Raw genomic sequence first — 17,724 nt, forward strand, 5'->3', positions numbered from 1 at the left:
CACGAAGCCAGAAGTTACCACAGTGTTTCCTCCAAGTTCGCGCGGCTGCACATCTGTGAACTCCACGTGTAATAAAGCTCGGCGCCGCTGCACTTGTCGACTTCAATATTGACAGCCATTTTTCACGTTAACCTCCACTGAAGGACCTTGAAACTCATTAGCCTAAAATATAATGGAACGTAATTGTTATTAAACAACCCAGCAGACAGCACATCTTAGCGCTTTGATGCATTTAAATCAATTTGGACACCAACCCAGTTGGCGCTCCGGCTGTGCTTCTCGGAGAGGGATTATGAGTCCAGCAGTGGAAGCCGGACAGATTGGTGCTCCCCGTGGACGTGACCCCTCCGCCTCTGTAGCACCAGTCCTCCGGTTAAAATGCAGAGGGGGAACCGGACCTGCTGTGGATCTGACGCCGCTCCAGACAGCTGCTGCAGTGATTGACAGCAGCGAGGTTACATCCATGCTTATCCTTATAGAAAAACATGAGTTTTGGAAAGTGTATATCGGCGGTGACTGGAGTGTAAAGTAGCTCGCTGCTGAATTGCTGGGCGCCGAGAAATTGGAAGCATAATTCATGAGTTGATTGACTCACGCGCTCCAATGGTGGAATACATAAATATAAAAATCAATTCAGGGTCCAAATCGGACCTTATTTACTGGAAAAAACTGCCCTCATGGGGACCACTGGCCAGCAGGCCTCCACCCTCGTCCATCTGAGGTCTGTCTCAACTTCTTACAAGGACTCAGATCTTCTACATTTCTCCACCTCACCTTCACTCATTCTTGTCTTTTCAGTTTCACGGGTCCCATTAATCCGATTGCTCCTTTGGACAACTGGGAGCCTTTTTTCCCCAACGTGTGGTATAACATCCTTGTGGAGGTGTTAAGAGTGAAAGTGGAACCTGTAGAGCTCAGAGTCATTAACAATAGCTTCCCTTCCCGTAGGACGAGACACTGTAAGTTTTCAGGCCAAATAGAACAAGTACTTTGAGTCAAGATCACGTCTAATACTGGGACATGGGTCTATTACAAAGACACGTTTGCAGCAGGACTTGACCTATAAACCCGAGGAGGACGGAGAAAAACCTTTATAACACTGTTGTTTAACTGAATTGAGAAGCGTATGTTGACAGAGTTTTACCATCGGCTTTATAAGTTTGCCATTTATAGTGATATTACTTGGATCAGAAGGATGATTTCAGCGGGGTGATCGACATCTCAAAGACCCTTCCTACATGGTCCATCTTGGGGCTGACATGTTTCCGAGGCACAACTAGTTTCTGTCAATATCTATGTCGCACTTTAGCTTCACTATCTGGCAGTAGTAAAAAACACTTCCAGCTGTGCACTTAACAACAAGGAGACAGTTCCTATTGTGTAACAACAAGGCGCTTCTTTGTACTCTGGGGAGTAAAATAAGTCTGAATAACAGCCCCGGAAGATGAGTGGAACGTTTTTTCTGGAGAAAGTAATCGCTTTTCCTTTGAAGAAGGCATTTGCTTAGATGTTCTCTGCCTTTGTAGCCACCCATCTTCACGTCCTTTCCAGCTGCACTTTTACAATCATCTTTTGGGTCACAAAATACGAAGGTAGAATTTAAGATCCTGACATTATTAAATGTGTTATATTGGAAGATGTTGTCCAGATATACAAACATTATAAAATAAAATGCATTAAATTGCCATTTATTTTAAACTTACAATGCCATTAAATGACGTTCAAAAAAACAATACCAGCTTATAATACAGGCAATTGAAGAATGCGGTCATTTCAAGAATCGATGGTCAAGTTGTGGTTTGACGGTGGCGAGAGAGGCGGCGTTAGGACCCAGCGCGCCCGAGCTCCGCGGCTCCTGCAGGAGAAACATGGACTCACTCGCTGCTTCTCCTCCGCAGCGCTCACACACAGGATACCCTCCGTTTTTTTACGCCTTGGATCACTACCTGACGCCGCGGCTTTTCTTTTGAATTTCCACCCAGAGCAGAAAACAGTCGGATAAATCCAGACGTCTCTTTGTTTTCTGCTCTGTCATGCGCCACCAATAAAAGTTTTACGCACGCTCCGCCATGGATCACTTGCGCTTTTGAGAGGCAGGTCTGCGCACGAGTGTTGGCATCATTTTGGGGAAGGTAAGTTGGATCCATATCTGGTTCGGAAGCGGCTTTCCGTCTTGTCAGGGGGCTGAGTTCGGATGAGGACCAGCGATGCGTGCGCCGGCGGTGGAAGCTGGTCTGTTCCTCTCCGAGCGCACACGAGGTTGTTCGACAAACAAAGCGCGTTTTAACGCAGACAAATATGATACATTTCCAGCCATAGATGCCAGATAAAATAAGCGCGTGGGACACACTTGCGCCTGTTCTCCCCGCTGTGGGCAGTCTCAGTGACGGAGCTGTCTTTTCGCGGTGGTGCTGAAAGTTTCCAAACTGGACTGCGACTTGATATTGTGTGGCAGAATCGCGACTTATGTGGCGATATGTGGAACATGGTCAGACGGGTCCTTGAAAACCGCATCTCAGCATGTCTGCCTGAAATATTTAAGTACCAAAAGGCTGATATTTTTACCGACATTTGTTGATTTAAACGCAGCTGAAGGTGTTCCGCGTCGTTATCTGACACATGTGCTGCTTAAACGCTTCAGCGGTGTTCCGATCCCCTGCTGTGACGACTCTCTCTCTCTACACACACACACACTCTCTCTCTCCTGGGACTGAAGGCGTCACTAATTCGACTTCCTGAGATTTAAGGATTTCCTTGGGCAGGTAGAATCCCCCCAGAGTTCCCTTCACTTTTTTAATCCCTGCGGCTGAAGCGGTTTGTGACATAAATAAAGAAGGCGGCTTCTTTTCTCGGCTTTTTTTTTTTTTGTCATCTGCTCTTCCAGCAGTCAGTCTGTGTTCCAGTTCTCTTCTTCTGAAGATGCACTTCAACATTCAGTTCATTTTCGTGCAGTTCTTCTCAAAGAAACGATTGTATTCTTAAATATTCTTGGTTTTGAAATGAAAAATTAATTCTGAAATCTTTGTTTAAAATCTGTATTTTTCAGTTTCGAATCAATATTTGTACCAGCTTGAGAAAGTGAGGAATAGATAATGGATGTCAAATAAATTAATTGGAAGAGAACCGTTTTTATTGTCCTTTTACATCAAAATAAAAAATCTGGAGGTGCTTCTCTTCGCTCTGACAAAAACTGCCCAGCAAAGTGACAAACAAGCACCATTCGCACAAAAGACCAGAGCAGAGTAAAAACATTTCTGTAAATGAAATAATATGAAACAAAAAAGGATAAAACAAGAGTTCTGAAACATGGAGGTGTTGGAAGTAGGATCGCTGTATTGAAGTGTGAGGTGCTGCATCATCAAACTGGACATTTCATCCTCCTCTTTGTGTTCGCATGGCAACCCTCATCTGATCTCACCTGCTCCCCCTTTGACACCTTCTCTCAGAGCTCATCGGTGATCTATTGTTGCCATCCTGCTTCCATAAGACAAGGAAATAAAAAAGAACTTTAAATGCATTAGGAACAGAGGCATGGAAATTCAATTAAACCCTCTATACAGTGAGAGAAAGACTTAATGAGAGCTCCATTTGTGTGCGGATCGGATGGATTTCCTCACCGCCAACCGTCGGTCCCACGTCTGCGGTCGCCTGAATAAAGCTCTCTAATCCAGAGAGGCGGACTGGATGTGGCTCCATGGCAAGTTTGGAGATTATCGGCAGACTGAGCGTAACATTAGTAGATGTGATCTAACAGGATTAGCCACGTTCGGGTGGGAGATATTAATACCCTCCGAGTCAAAACCAACACTGATTTGTGAATAAGCATTCTCTCTTTTTTTTTTTTTTTCATTCCAATTGGATGATTCTGAGCGGGATATTTCCTGTTGGGGAAGAGATTCCGCCACGTTAATGTGTTTTTACAGCAAGGGGAGATGAAAAGGAATAACCTCTGCATTACAAAATCTATAATGTTTCTCCACACGGAAGCGATTCTACGACACTCCAGTGTCCATTATTAGCTTGAAATGATTGAAAGGGCAAACATCCCTCTCCAGCACCCCCTCCCCACCTACCCCACCTCTCTCTGCCTTCAGGCGTCTCCCGATTGATTTGTTTTTTATTGTTTTTATTTTTCATTCCAACCCCACATCAGCTGAAATCACTATCCTTCAAGGTTTTTTTTTTATGATTGAGAAGCTCCAGTTGTCTTTGGCTCATCCCCGCAGACCCCTGGGGCTCGGAGGCCAACCACGGAAAAGAGCTTCTTGTTCCCTCCGACATCCGACCCCAGACGGCAGAAAGGTCGAGTGCCACTAGCCGTCGACAGGTCCCATCATTCCCTCATGACACTGCCATTATGGAACCCTGCGGACGGCAGTGTCAGCCCCGCCGTCGTGCCGAGTCAATTAGTCTGAGGGGAGTGGAGGTTCTTTTGCCGCCCGTTCTCTGTCCCTCAGCTGCAGTTCGGGACACATTGAAGCTGAGGATGAATGCTAAACACCAGGTCCATCTTTTGACTCTGAAACAAGTGACGTTTTTTTGGAGCCAAAAAGATAACAAAATCAACTCCTGCCAACAAGCACGTTTAATGGACATAGTTTGGGGTTTAAAAAAAAAAAAACCTACTAAAATATAGGAGTTGCCTTCTTCCTTCTCTCCACTTTATCCATCAGTTCTCCAGCTCAACCGATCTCAACCATCTTGACATACTTTTGAATCTTCATTGTTTGTGTTCCTCTTCTTCAGCTTCAACATTCTTGGTCCACCACTGTCTCTCCTCTCCACGTGTCCAAACCTTGTGGCCAACCTAACTTTGCCACCAAACATCCCTGCATGGACCAATCTATTCTTCTAGTCATCCCCAAAGAGACCTCAGTATCTTCATCTCTGACTCTTCATGGACAATCTCCTATCCCTTTTACTTTCACTCCTTCTAAGACACAGATGTCTCTGCCCATTCCACCCTCCCTGCACTCTCTTCTTCACCTCCCTCCCATCTACCCTGAAATATTGACCCCAAAAACTTGAACTCTACTCCCTACATCTTCTCTCTTCTCCCCACCTCCATCCCACTCCTACTCTCTGAGGCTCACACTGCTCCTTCATCTCCTCCCTCCTCTCACTACAAACCACAAAATCAACATTTTGCAGTATTTTTAGTCAAATATAAATGTCATGTTCCAATGTTTCTGGAGTCTTTGTAAGGGTCTGGAAGTAAAACTCGACAAAGTCAGAGGCATGCGAGTTGAGAATCTTCAGCATCAGCAGAGAGAAGGCGAGTGGGAAAGGCGATGGCTGAGATGCGATCAAAGCGTGGATTAAGATATCCACGGATGTTTCTCAGGGAGATTCTGCGTTGGGTAAATCAAACAGAAGCTCCGAGGTGGAGATTAATGTGGCTAAGTACCTGCAAGACTTCGTTCTAATTATAACGTTCTCCGTGTGAGTCAGGTTGTCAAACTTTCTCCACTAATCACTGTCTGTGAGATCATTACTCCATTCATGTTTGAGGCGCTGCAGTCGTGATGGATGAGTGTTTTCTCTCCTGCACAGAAGAAGGACTTATCTCGGAGATGTGTCTGAAAAGTGTCCACATCCATAAAGTGTGAAATGGGAAAGATAGACGTGGGGTCGGAGCACGACTCTGTGATTTGTCACGGGATAGAGGCTCCTCCAAAACTCAGCAAAATATGACCGATACAGAAGAAGCCTGATATGAGATGTGAAACCACGACCTCACCCAAACAAGGACAAGTCTGATAAGTCGGTGTTGATGCCCACATAAGTAAAGCGTTTCTTTCAACTTCTGAAACTTTAAGTTTTAGGTTTAAAAAAAAAAAAAAGCATTTTGTTTTTTTTCGTGTATTTGCTCTGAATCCTACTGGAGGAAACTGGGTCCTGGAGTCCTTCCACTGAGGAGTCCTACCCAGGCTTGCTTGAGGTTCTCTGGTTTCCTCCCACAGTCCATAAACATGAAGCTGTTCACCGTGTTGTCCATGTGTTTGTAGCTTCTCAGGGTGTCCCTTGCCTCTCTCCCTGAGTAGCTGGGATAGGCTTCACACCTCCCCCATTCCTGCCTTTAATAAATGTAACATTAGCATGTTGGCTGCCTGACGACCTTCCACACCCGAATTGTCAGTGCGGTTATCAAATTATTTAATTATCTCGGAGTTACATTGGAAATGAAGATTATTTATGCTAATGTATGGAGATTGGCTGTTTGTTTTCGCCTGTGACCTTGCGCGCCTGAAATTAGTAATTAAGATTAGAGACAAAATGGAGGCTGATATTCCCCTTCACATCTGAGTGGAGGAGGAAGGAACTTCACATGTGGCAGGGATCCGTGACCTGAGACTCAGACTGGACCGCGGCTCGGCCCGCCACTCTGCCGGCTGTTGAGCCTCCTCCTGAAGTGAGCCGCTGCATTATTTATCAGGTATTAGAGTCATAAAGCAGCGTGCGTGCACGTGGGAGGTATCGAGCCGTGCGCCGCCTCTTCTTCATCCGAGGTTTTAAAAGTGTCTTCAGTTGCGGAACTGTCCTGTGAAATGTGCGTCTGAGCCAGTCAACTGCTACTGAGGGTCACATTTTTATTCCACATTATGTCCTCGACATTCTCCACGCTGATGATGTAGTGTGCTCGCTGTGCCTCCTGTTCAAGGTGATGGAGGTGGTGCAATATTTGCTTCGAGCAATATCACAGTAATGCGGTTCTGTTTGGTCTGTATCGAGCTGTCTGCGTGTTTTTTAAACTGTCTTGGTGTTTACCTGTGTTCCTGCAAACATTTCATGATGTAGTTCTGGATTAGATGCTGCTGGTTTCTAGGGTCGTCATGTGGCAACATGGGCGTAAACGTGACGACATAACCATCGGTAAGAAGTAAACAAGACTTCAGTCTTTTTTATTTTCCAGTATTGTTTTGGTCTTATTATTTGTGATCAAGAACTGACAAATAAGTCGTGCATTTACATGGAACTACAAAACCCGCCGGCAGAGGAGGGAAGACAAATTTGCTGAATGTGCTTGTTTCTTCACGCGTGTATTATTCATTCAAAAGTTCTACTTCCTGTTTACATTTGGAGAAGCCATCTTGGATTGGTGAGAATTCTCAGACTTTCCGAATTGTACGACGTCACCAGGGGGAGGAGCAACTTCCAAGCACAACTAGAACGCACTGTTGCTATGCATCTGTTGACAAGTCAACGCTATCTAGCTAACTGCAGCAAAATTTTCTTTTCTTCCTAAGTTTTCTGTGCGAGGTGCTAAGCTAGGCTACACATGTATTGTTACCAGTTGTATGGAAGCAAAGTATGCAGACACAAGTTTCCTCAAATTTATTGGTGATTTTCCGGTTCATTCATATCCTTAAGCAGAGGGTGTAATGGTCAAAACTACGGCATGTGTCTCTCTGAAGATGGTCTGGATGGGAGAGCAGTAGTAAGTCATGGGCACATCTTTGACCATCCATTTTCATGAGAGCAGCTGCAGATGTAAGCAGCTCCTCTGGTGGGATCAGATCCGTTGAGCTGGTCATGATACAAAGCCTCTCTCTATTTTCATTAAATCTTTTACATTTGGATCCATGTGCTAAATCTTAAGGTGGCTGACGCGCCCCCAAATAGGGAGCCCAAGCCTCCGCCCCTTCCGTTCGGTCCGTGGGACCGAAGATCTAAAAAAAAAAAAAGAATAGAAGTGTATGGGGAGATCAAAGTTATTTCCTGGTCCACTGACCTGCAGCCCTGGGTCACACACATGCTGTACCTCAATTTAAATGAAGAATGGCGTGAGTTTCAACTACATTTTTTGAGGAATTTATTTATTTGCTTGTGTAAATACGTCCTTATTTGGACTCCAAATCAATCGTTGCTTTTCACGCCACAGCAGAATCCAACTCTTCCAGTACTAAGGCAGATGCAAAAGGTACTAAGCTATCAAAGGTAGAAGCTAGCAAACATTAGCTGACATTGTTAAATATTTACCGTGACCATGTGCATGCTGGCTCTCACTCGGCCGACTATCGACAGTGACGAACATTCGTATCACACAAAACAGAAGTAACTTTTGCTGCCAGTCGAAAAGCAGTCACGGCATTGGAGCCTATCTTTCAAATTCACAGACACCATATGTGAGGTCTGTGGCATATGTCAAGCCACGTCAGAATCAAATGACTTTGATCTCTCCATTGACTCCTGTTCACGTTTTTTGTTAGCTTAGAGCCCATGAGGTGGAAGTAGATGGGCGGGACTCAGGCTTGGGGAGCTGAAGTGACTGCAGAATTATTAGTCATAAATTGACCTTGATGGACTGACCATGATAAATATTGAAGGAAGCTCATGCTATTGACTTATGTAGATAGAACTTGTTTGCTGTAAACATGGTGCTCAGGTTTGTGCATTCTCAGCAGCATCAATGTCTGGCTGCAAGGACAAAGGAAACATACAACTACTGAGTGTTTTTTATTTTTCTATGTTTCACTTTGAATCGCTACAAGGGAGTTTTCATGCTTTGCCAACAGAGGTAGTTCGATCAGTCGTGAAGGTCTGTTTGTCCTCATGATGCTGTTTTTCAACCGGATAGAGGTCAGGTCACCGGTGAAGCGGCCCATCTCGAACCGAGGCCGACATAAAGGCAGGACACCCCCACGGCTCCGCCACCTCGCCCTCCCCGCGCGAGTCCGTGACAGCTGAGAACAAAGCACAGAAGTGCGCAGCGGTGCTTCAGCACAGGTAGATAAAAGGATCAATTGATTCATCGCTGTAATAGATATTGTAAAAGATGTGCTCACACGCACCTAAAATCAATGGGCATTAATATTTCCCAGCACGGGCTGCGAGGTCTGTGGGTGTCTGGAGATGTGGTGGCTTTGCTTCATGAACGGATGGTGTGGCCCCTTAGTTGTCGTTGGTCCCCTTTAATTACCTGGAGGTAGAGATTGTTATTCATGGTGAGGGACGGGGGAATTTCCCTGCACCCCCCCTCCGCTTCCCTCAGGCCCAGCGCTCCCAGCGTCGATCTGGGATGAGCGCAAAACAGATGCTACCCCATGGTTTCTGAGTGTTTGCACTAATGCTGCGCCAGGCTATCGCTCAGTGGTTTAGTGGCTGGATTTAAGGACTTGTTTAACATTTGTTACGCATCTGCTCTAACAACACTGTAAATATCACCATTTCTGTAGCTTCTGTCGCTCTTCACATGTGGTTATCTAGCAGTGGGTTGAGTTGTGCCACCCATTTTTACTAAAGTCAGTCCATTTGATGGGCCGGTAGGCTGCTACTCTATATTCCTGTATATGTCAGTGGACAATGTCATGTGACCAAACTTGTCTGCTTTGCTTATGTGGTGTTCCACGGTGCAGCGGACCCAATCGCGGAAGTGAGACAGTCTTCAAGCAGTGTTCAACACAACCAGTCAAGGGTTATCCAAAAAAACTGATCCAGTTTTTTGTTGGTTGGTTGGCGGGAAAAGGCAAACAAAGATCCAGAAAGGGAAACTCAAGAATCCAGGGACAGAGAGAAATAAAGAATTCAGAAGGTGGGGAACAGATGGAGGCTCACACAACAGCGGCACTTGCAGAGAAAACAAAGTCACCCACTCAACGAAAAACGCTGTTCACACTTTAGATTCCAAGAGATAGATCACAACACGGAGGTATAAACAGGCCGGTACGAGGTCAGGAGATACATTTTAAGTGCCCACGATCTGATCATCGATTACCATGAGACGTTCACTCCAACCTAAAGCAGATAACTAAGGGCAGAAAACAGGACTTGGAAGAACAGAGAGAGCACCATAAACTACATAGATCATCAGCTTATAGCTTATGTGATTGGAGCACCTGGAAAGGAAGGTCAGTTCTCGAAGTTTAAATATGAAAGTCGCTTCATTGAGTTTTGGAAAATGGAAAAATTGAGCTTCCACAGTTGGCTGATGGTGGTATGCTGAAGTGAAGGGCCTGCTTTCCCTAGTAGGAGGCAGAGTTGGAGCCTACTGGCTCACATGAATGGGTGATATCTACCATCTCCCATTCAATGGACTGATCACATCCGAGTCAGCTAACCAGGGAGATGGGAAAACATGCCACAGGAGTTACACTCATTCAAATAGATGGAATGGGAAAACAAAGCTAGACAAATTCTGGACAGAAAATCACAACGTACACTCAGGAGCTTGCTGGTTTCCAATGTGTTGCAAAGCTTCAGGGAAACACTTGAACTTGAAACACAGGTTGGAGCATACCATGTTACATTGTTTTGTGCTTCGAGTTGTGCGGTGACAGTGTGGAAGAGCTTGGGGTGGAACTCCAACAGTGTTCAAGGTTAACCCTGCTAAGGTAGTGATATAAACTGATGGTTTCCATGAGGTATATGGAGGAAGAAGGACTTTTAGAGTCAGGTGACGGATTATATCTGTTTATTTGCTCTATCCATTTTCTAAAATTGAGTTATTGTGTAAATGTATATTGTGAATATCGAGGGTGGCATGGACTGTTGTTCTTATGTGGTTTTGTTAAAATATATACTAATAATTTTCTTATTATTATTATTATTAGGTCCTGCTGCAATAGTTACAGAATTTAAGTATCTCTCTGAAACACTTTCATTATGTCTATAAACAACAAGGTTGAAGAGCAAAGATACCTGCTCAGGGGGGCTCAACTGTGGTAGGGGAAGATAGACACACAGGGCGAGAAGCAAAGCAACAAAACAGCAGAGTCAGAAAAGAACCCCCCCCCACTTCATGGAGACTCCTGACTCTTGTTAAATGCCATTAAAAGTTGTATATTCTGGAACAGGGGCTTGAACTGGCTGCTTGTAACCGTCCACCTTTGTATGCAGTGAACTAAGACGTGGAGGTGGAATCTTTTTTTATGCAGTTAAAAATCACCACCTCAAAACGGTGTTCAATAGTGGCCACCATTCTCACTCAAACCCTACTCTAGTATCACACCCACAAACACATTTATTTTCACACATTCACACACATTTTTCCTGAACATCCACGCCGTGGAAGTCGCACCTTAATGAAAACATGACTCCACCGCTGGAATGCAATTATAATCCAATAATAATGGCGATAAGTGTGTTATTTAAAAATGACTGGCAGATAAAAGCCTGCTTGACAAACATCTAATTAACATCAAAACGCCTGCAGGGTATTTTAGGTGGAGATGAGTTTCTTATCACGCTCAGATATAATTACGTTTCTGGACCCCTCGTCCCTGCTGCCTGTGTTTAAAGAGATGTGTCCGGGGGCTTGGCTTCAATTCCCAGCGGTGTCCATCAGACCCCCTGTCCCTCCCAGCTCTGACAGAAGGGGCTATTATTTCCTCATCGCCCCGCTGGCCCAGGTCCCTGGAGACACGCCTCACCACGTGGCTGACAGCTTCGTAAACACGACCAGCCGCCGGCTGACGGAGTGAGCGCTCGCCCTCGTCCCCACGACCCCCCACACCAGTGTTCTAAAACCATGTGTCCGTCCTGACCCGGTACGGGCTCAACGCCAACACCTGACGCTGAGGGTCAGCAGCGGCTGAATGGCTATTTCTAGCCCTCCCCGCCCGCCGACACGTCTGTGATGCATTGTTCGGAAACCAGAGTGAATTTTTCAACATTTGTCGGTGCCATCTATTACCTCCTTTAATGTAGCATCATAACAATACCGCAGAGATTGCAGAGGCCGGCCCGGCTGCTGTGTACCAGCGTGTCACCGGGCCTAACTTCTGTGTAACTAAGACAGATGACTGTGTCAGGGCTGTATCCCCACAGGGCCCGGAGTCTAGTTCTCCTCCCAAGCTGCGCTGCTGCTTCCACTTTTCAGGCTCCGCTGGGCCATGCTGCTTATTGTAATGACCTGAAGTCTGCAGCCAGGAGCATCCATCTACATCATGGCGGAGGAGACAGGAGTACCCCCTTTTGTCCATCAGTGTGTGTATTTTAGTCCTCACACGTCAGGATATGGGGGTCCTGGGACTCTCTACTGCTTCATAAGCACTTTCCTAAAATGCATATGAGCCTCACAGCACGACTAAAGCTGTCTCTGCTAGAGTTGGGGGCAAGAAGTGATCCACCCTAGGCTCAGTCTCTGTCCAAATATATCCGTCAATGTGTTTGCTTTCTTATGTCTTCTTTTTTTTTTAACAAGTGAAGTTAATAAGTGCAACAAATTCCTGTCTCCGCGACTGGAGGGCAGCTTTAGCTGCTGCTTCAGTGCAACATTCGTAAGGGACAAAGCAGCACGGTTGACCGCCAATATACTTAGCGCACCTCGAACGCTCGTGTAAGGTGAGCAGATCTGAGGTTCTTAAAAACTGCCCGGGGGTAGAGCAGAGACATCAAACAGCATGTGGTGCTAACATGGTGCTAACAAGTGCTTCTGCCTCGGTGTGAGCGCATCATCTGTCAACATAGCAGACTCACGTGGTCATGATATTCCTCTAGATGCGCGTATTTATCTCTCAAAAAGAAGATGTGTCTTAGGTCTCTTAGGCGGCGACAGGGATGAAATCTACGACTCTCTGATGGGACCTGCACCTTACTTCTTTCAAAGAGCTGCTCAAAAACAAACTAAAGAATAACAATAATAAACAGTGGAGACTGTTTTTTTCTGTCTCTGTTGTCAACAAATTATGATGCTTTACTTTGCATATTAATCATATTTCAGTTTACTTGCTGTAATTCTGAATTGACCCTGGTGTTAATTTGTTTTCAGAAATTATCCTGAGGCGACTTGTTTTTATATTTTACACGAAGGTGGCACAGATGGCCGCTCTGAATTCTCGATGAGTTTCTCTCTGTATTGACAGGGTTTAATCCCATTCCAGTAACTACATTCTGAGAAAGTATTTACTCTTTACTTCTGTCCTGAAATACCTGCTGTAGACGCTGGAGTTACTTGCGATGTGTCGATGAGGCTTCATGACACAGTACTGAATGGTTTCACAAGACGGTATCCTGATTTTCAGAGGCCAACAGATGGCACTGTCCGCTGTAAAATATTTGTACTGGAACAGCTAATTTAATGAAAGCTCTCATCATTTCTAAACCAAGAGAGCGCCATCTAGTGTCCTCTGAAAATCAACCCTGCAATACCGTTTCATGAGACCCCATCTGCCCTTCATAAGGAGGCAGCCTTTATATTTTTTGTTTCTTAAAGGTAAAAAAAAAACAATAAAAATGAAGGAAATAAAATCAATAACGAAGCTATAACAGGGAGCTGATAACTGATAGTTAGTGTGCCACTACAGTAAGCAACAGTTTGTAACATCATGGTCTTTCCACCAACATTAGATACTACTGAGTATTGGAAACTGTCGGATTCATATCACACCTATCAAAGCCACACAGTGCCACACAAGCTAGTTATGATTCATGTTTTCGCTTTTGTATCATGGTGGCCTGTTTTCTGCTGGCAGGAGTTTGAGGCCCCTCAGTCAGCTGGAGCCGCTACAACCCATGTGATCAAAACAAAGGGTAGCTTTTTACTCAGCAACTTGTCATATACATGTAGTGGCGCTAGCTATAGCATCTCCTGTTTCAAGGGTCTCCGCTAATGAATGGGGTGTGAGAGGTGCGAGTGTTTACTCCATCAGTGGCATCCACTCTTCTGACAAGGCTGAACTGAGCTCACTCTGCCACCTGCTTCCATCCTGACAACAAATTCAAGCCGCTCTCACCAATAACACCTGCCCACACCACCCTCTTCCGAGCGGCAGCCATGGAATACAGTAATAACCCTCATCATGCTAATGCCCCCCCTCCCCCTCCCTCTCTCTCTACGCGTGAACAGGACGTTAATTCTAGCCAAGTGTGAAAGTCGTCTAGGATGAATATTCAGCTGGATGGGTTGTTTGCCTGCCACGTTCCAGATAAACACGGCGGGAGGGATCTGAGAATGGCCCTTTTTGTAAGCCCTCCTGTAAACAAACAGCGAGGCGGAGGTGGGCGGACGACAGACTCTGTAATTGCCAGTTAGACTGGGCTGGTCGTATCATTTGGAGCAGAGCAGACAAAGAAGTGTCTCTCTGTTTTCCAGGAACAAGATGTCAAAGGAGGTGCCGCACCTGCGAAACACAAAGAAACTTCAGAGAAACTTTGACCCTGAGTTTTAATTGGCTGAGGAAGAGGCGAGATCTGTCGCCGCGTCGACGCTTTCATTACAGCCGTGTGATTTCCAGTTTAATCAAACTTGTGCGCTAATGAGATGCTTCTTTGTAATGTGGATATTACCGATACAGTCCTGCTAATTGTGAGTGACGCTCTGGCAGGCTCAGCTATCTTAGGCTAATGTGATACAGTCCTCGTGGCGAGATGACGGCTGACAGTCCCAGGGAGAAGGTCTCACCGTGTCTGAGGCTTGTTCAACCATGTACACGTTCAAGACCGCTGCTCCTGTCTGTCAGCGCTGAGCCGCTCCAAGCCCGCCGTGTTCTCATTATCTACCTGGGTTTTTCCTCCTTTATCCTCCGCTGTGGGTATCGCTGCTGCTGCTACTGTTTATCTCCGTGCACTTTTCAGGTCTCATATTTCATCTTTGTATGTCTGCCGGAGCGTGAAAGTCCACCGCGAGGAGTTGTCATGGTCAGTAGTTCCAGAGCTGCGGAGAAAGGAGCTCAGGTAGGAGTTTAAACTTGAATCACAGGATGCTGATGTCAGGCGAAGCAACTCAGGTGGAAGTTAAATTCCTCAGCATCTGGTCCGTCACCAGATAAGTAGCATTTGCTACTGTGCTTTCATGGAAACGTGGTAAAAGAAAAATATCTCTTTGTCTGAACACTGCGCTAATCTGCACTCACATCACACACCAGGAGGGAAGACTGAGATTAACTCACGCACCATGTTACATTTGCTTAACAACAGCGTAGTAGCGTGAGTCCTGGACAGTCGCGGAAGTACGAGTCACACAATCCCTGCAGTATTGTTAACCAACTTTGGCACAACCACAATTTTTTGAGTCATAATCCCAAGCGATAAAAGTAACTGGGCGAGATTTGTTCTCTGTTTTTGTCGCCTGCTATTGTTAGTCTAAAACAACAATACTAACTAACAACAAGACTAACACTAGCACTTAACACTGGCACTTGGTTTTGAGTGCCCACCACTATGAAGTGCCATCCGACGACAAAGTGAAGTGATTGACGTCTCTAAGAATTGGGACAACACTTCATGGCGTCACGCGTAAAGACATCGTGTCATTGGCTGCCGCGCTGTGTTTTGTTTCCTGCATATCGAGTGTTGGAGACGTGCTGGAAATGCCAGCTCCAACGGCTTTGCCGCTATGTTGCGGTGATAGATCTGTTATAGGTAGTCGGTATATGTATGAGGATGTTAGCGTTAGCCTGGATGCTAGCTGACAGTTGTTTCTTAAGAAGAAAAATAAAAACATACTGTTGTACACCCATGTTGTATTGTTCATGTTGTTGGACACGGTCGACCATTTGGGTCGCTAACGTGTGATACCAGAGAAAGTAAACAGACGGAAGAGGAGTCCTTAAAACTAAAACTAAAACTAAAAACTAAACTAAAATGTCCCTGTTGTTCTATCCATCATTGTTTTTAAATAAAGTACTTTGGTGTCCTGGTTTCAATTCAGCTCCCTCCGTTTTAAAGGGATCATTTCAAGTGCTGAACAGCGAGTAGAAAGTTTTTAATCTCCATTTCTGGTGTCTCTACGGCAATCCAAATGTTTAGACAGGCTGATCTAACTCTCTCTTATTACCAAAACAGTCTGAAAAAAAAAACACTGAAAAAGAAAATCCCTCACACGTTTGGAGTGTTTCTAGCAGTTACAGTCATCCGTCGATTCTCATCTGGATCTGGTCACAAGCGCCAATCCTTCCCCTCCAAAACCTCCTCCAGGCGAACCCTGAGGTATTAGCTCGACCAGCAGACCACATCACTAGGGAGGTGCCCTGACATTGAAGTAGCGCTTCACCTCACCTGGCATGAAGTGTACAATTATTGTACTTGAGTGAGCAAAAACACAATATTTCTGTTTGAGAGAAGACGAAACTGGATGTGCTGTCATTTCTGTTTCTGACCGCTCCACAGCTACTTATGCTTTAGAGCATGTTTCTACTGGATTAAGATTATATGTCATATCCCAACACTGGATTTTTTTTTAATCCGTGCATTTTCAGTAGTGTTGTCGTACTCAAGGTTGGTCTTGTTCTTGAGACCAGTTTCTTTAGGGTCATGGTCTCAAGTGCATTGTTTACTTGGTCTTATCTCAGGTTCGGACTGGGCCGACTCTGGATTTACATTCAAGATGCGTCGAGACTGACAGAGAAAACTGTCATAAATAACATAAACTGTCTTGGCCTTGTCTCTGTCTTGATTTCCAAATAACTTGGCCATGTCTTGGTCCCGATACACCCCAGTCTTGATACTGTCTCTGTCTCGGTTGGAGTGGTCTTGCCAACAATTCTAATTTCCAGGAAACATTTTAGGAAAAAGGGATTGCACAGTGTGTTTCAAAGGAGTTCTACCTGTGGCCTAATTTCACGCACACGCCTGCAGCCATGTTGTCCTCCTCTTTCTCTGAGCTTCCATTCTCTGTCTATTTGGCTCCAGGCGTCTTCCAACAGCTGCGTTGAGAATCAACTCCTCAAACTTAGAAACTACTTCCTGTGAAGCCGAAGTTGGATGTTTTGTATCAGTCTGCCATCTGCAATCAAACCCCATCCCCGAGAACAGATGAAGGAATTCCAGACATCTCTCCCCCGGCGGTCCGACACCTATTCATCAGTTATTACCGCCAGCAGGTTGGGATTCACGCGGCGGTATAGGAGGCGGTGGGAGATTGCCAGCGACTGTCACTTCCTTCTGCTCCTTCTGTCCTCCAGAAAGCGCATCTGAAACACACTATTAACTTTCCCATTGCTGATGTCACTTTTTATTGCCCCGTAGTTTCAGGTCTCACGGAGTTGGCAGGCTGCGCTCTGGAGCTTTCCAAAGCCAGATAGATGCTTTTGTCGGAGCTCAGAAATACAGCAATGATGAAGGTATTATTCTGAGGATTTAATTTGCCAGAGTGGGTCGGGAAAGTGCACCGTTACAGTGATTAATGCAGAGAGGCTGCTCCGCTGCGCTCAGGGCTGGGTATCATTCGGCGTTCAGCCTCCATTTGGACGGAAAAGACATGTCAGCATTTATCACTGCATACTTACAGAATACACTAGTACTTCATTGGTATGGAAAGCCATGCAGAGTCCAATGCGGTGGTTCCCAAACTTTCCACGGTGGGTAAGTGCCTCTCAGAACAACCCATTCAGCAACCTGCTCAAAAAGTCTCCGAATGGAACTACATTACCTTTAAAGTAGTGTCTTTAGCCGCAGATCACAGACTCGATGTGAAGTTTTTGCTCACTTTTGCTCACGAGGTCCCGCTTCACTCTCATGGTTGTATATATTGAAGTTGGGAAAGTGGAGTTTTGCATCCTATACTGGCGACAAGGCAGCCTTCTGTGTAGCATGTTAACTCATAGGCGTTTTATTGGATAAAAATAAATAAATAAAATAATATTTTTTTCTTTTTGGCAGGATGTATGGACACAGGGAGCTTTGAGCATGGGTGGAATCAAATTGGATGTCAGTTATTTAACCCCTTACGTGGCTCCCCTCCTTAGTGACGGTATGAAAAGTCACCGTGACTACAACCTGTGGCCCTTTGAACTGACCAAAAAAAGTCCTGGCTCACTATAACCATTCCACGGTTGTTTTAATGAA

General features: G+C 45.3%; 1 protein-coding gene across 3 annotated transcripts in view; it reads left to right on the top strand.

The window, feature by feature from the left end:
* Positions 1-1,892: 1,892 nt before the first annotated feature.
* The window catches only part of robo1 (roundabout, axon guidance receptor, homolog 1 (Drosophila)), a 244,898-nt gene continuing 229,066 nt past the window's right edge, over positions 1,893-17,724 (top strand). For 2 of the 3 annotated variants that reach the window (XM_053872777.1, XM_053872779.1), the window contains exon 1: positions 1,894-2,132. The gene's annotated coding sequence lies outside the window, so the exon portion shown is untranslated. Of the gene's footprint in view, positions 2,133-17,724 lie in introns of all 3 variants that reach the window. The other variant, XM_053872781.1, reaches the window with a different exon arrangement.

This window comes from Synchiropus splendidus, chromosome 8 (assembly GCF_027744825.2).
Source record: "Synchiropus splendidus isolate RoL2022-P1 chromosome 8, RoL_Sspl_1.0, whole genome shotgun sequence".
Taxonomy (NCBI): Eukaryota; Metazoa; Chordata; class Actinopteri; order Syngnathiformes; family Callionymidae; genus Synchiropus; species Synchiropus splendidus.